Raw genomic sequence first — 2,500 nt, 5'->3', positions numbered from 1 at the left:
GATATCTCTCCCTCAGCAACCCCCCCCTGCCTTTGCCGAAATGCAGACATAGGTCTGGAGAAACATGGTGTTTGCCGGAGAGAGCTGCAGCCCCTCCGCACTTGCCCTCCCCCTTCTCCCGCACGAGCTCCAAAGGGAGACCCGGGGGGGGGGGGGGGGGGGGGGACGCGGCGGAGGGCTCCGTGGTAAGACACCTGGGACGGACGGGACAACTTGGTCTCGTTAGACTGCGTCCGGCTATAACGGGAGGAAAGGACCGCTGGGCTGGTCCGTCAAACCCGCAGCCGACTTAGAGTTCGAACCCACAGTGGCCGGAGGAACCGTCTGCCCGGAGACAGCGGGCTGTGCGGGACAACCGTGTCCGGCAGGGGCCCTCCGATGGTGGGTCACGGGAGCCACTCGATCACTGGAAACAGTCGCTGGAGGTTGGGGTGGGGGGGGGGGGGGGGGGGGGGGCACTTGAAAACCTGTTTCCTATAATCGTGACACGACCATTCTGTGCAGTGTTGTCAATTGCGAAATAAGGAGGGAGATAAGGGGAGCGGGGGAGGACGACAGTTTCACTGCTGTTAGATCCCTCGTTGAAATTTGCTGCCCCTGGTACTCCATCGGAGCTCCCGTGCCCCTGGTACTCCAATGTTAATTCCTCCCCTGTGTGGACTCTGTCGGATTTTCACTCCCGTGCCCCTGGTACTCCAGCGGAGCTCCCGTGCCCCTGGTACTCCAATGTTAATTCCTCCCCTGTGTGGACTCTGTCGGATTTTCACTCCCGTGCCCCTGGTACTCCAGCGGAGCTCCCGTGCCCCTGGTACTCCAATGTTAATTCCTCCCCTGTGTGGACTCTGTCGGATTTTCACTCCCCTGCCCCTGGTACTCCAGCGGAGCTCCCCTGCCCCTGGTACTCCAGCGGAGCTCCCCTGCCCCTGGTACTCCAGCGGAGCTCCCGTGCCCCTGGTACTCCAGCGGAGCTCCCCTGCCCCTGGTACTCCAGCGGAGCTCCCGTGCCCCTGGTACTCCAGCGGAGCTCCCCTGCCCCTGGTACTCCAGCGGAGCTCCCCTGCCCCTGGTACTCCAGCGGAGCTCCCGTGCCCCTGGTACTCCAGCGGAGCTCCCGTGCCCCTGGTACTCCAGCGGAGCTCCCCTGCCCCTGGTACTCCAGCGGAGCTCCCGTGCCCCTGGTACTCCAGCGGAGCTCCCCTGCCCCTGGTACTCCAGCGGAGCTCCCGTGCCCCTGGTACTCCAGCGGAGCTCCCCTGCCCCTGGTACTCCAGCAGAGCTCCCGTGCCCCTGGTACCCCAATATTAATTCCTCCCCCGTGTGGACTCTGTCGAATTTTCACTCCCATGCCCCTGGTACTCCAATGTTAATTCCTCTCCTGTGGGGACTCTGTCGGATATTCACTCCCGTGCCCCTGGTACTCCAGCGGAGCTCCCGTGCCCCTGGTACCCCAATATTAATTCCTCCCCCGTGTGGACTCTGTCGAATATTCACTCCCGTGCCCCTGGTACTCCAGCGGAGCTCCCCTGCCCCTGGTACTCCGGCCGAGCTCCCAGGATCCTGGTGCTCCGGCCGAGGTCCCGTGCCCCGGGCACTGGTCCCTGCCTCTCTCCCCGTGCCTCCCGTGCTCTGCACGGGTCTGGAGAAGAGGGTGGCTGACTCTCTATTTATTTGATTTGATTTGATTTGATTTTTTATTATTGTTTTTAATGGTTTTTATTATTATTATTATTATTATTATTATTATTATTATTATTATTATTATTATTATTATTATTATTATGATCATTATTCATCATCATCATCATCATCATCATCATCATCATCATCATCATCATTATTCCGGCAAAGTGCTGCCCTGTGACACAGTGTGTGCTGCTGCAATTTTATCCAGAATTTACGAGAGAGAGAGAGAAAGAGACACAGAAAGAAAGAGAGAGAGAGAGAGAGAGAGAGAGAGAGAGAGAGAGAGAGAGAGAGAGAGAGAGAGAGAGAGCGCGAGCGAACGCGCCATAAATGAAGACGCTGTCCCGTGATACCCCATTCTCTCCTGACCCTGGCCCTGGTTCCGGGCCCTGGAGGTCTCCATCTCCCCCTGGCCCCTGTTCCGGGCCCTGGAGGTCTCCATCTCCCCCTGGCCCCTGTTCCGGGCCCTGGAGGTCTCCATCTCCCCCTGGCCCTGGTTCCGGGCCCTGGAGGTCTCCGTCTCCCCCTGGCCCTGGTTCCGGGCCCTGGAGGTCTCCATCTCCCCCTGGCCCTGGCCCTGGCCCTGGTTCCGGGCCCTGGAGGTCTCCATCTCCCCCTGGCCCTGGCCCTGGCCCTGGAGGTCTCCATCTCCCCCTGGCCCTGGTTCCGGGCCCTGGAGGTCTCCGTCTCCCCCTGGCCCTGGTTCCGGGCCCTGGAGGTCTCCATCTCCCCCTGGCCCTGGCCCTGGCCCTGGTTCCGGGCCCTGGAGGTCTCCATCTCCCCCTGGCCCTGGCCCTGGCCCTGGAGGTCTCCATCT

The sequence above is a fragment of the Aulostomus chinensis genome, unplaced genomic scaffold (assembly GCF_037954235.1).
Source record: "Aulostomus chinensis isolate RoL2024-O1b breed Wild unplaced genomic scaffold, RoL_Achi_v1.0 HiC_scaffold_160, whole genome shotgun sequence".
Taxonomy (NCBI): Eukaryota; Metazoa; Chordata; class Actinopteri; order Syngnathiformes; family Aulostomidae; genus Aulostomus; species Aulostomus chinensis.
The sequence above is the reverse complement of the archived record's forward strand: the minus strand, read 5'-3'. Positions refer to the sequence as shown.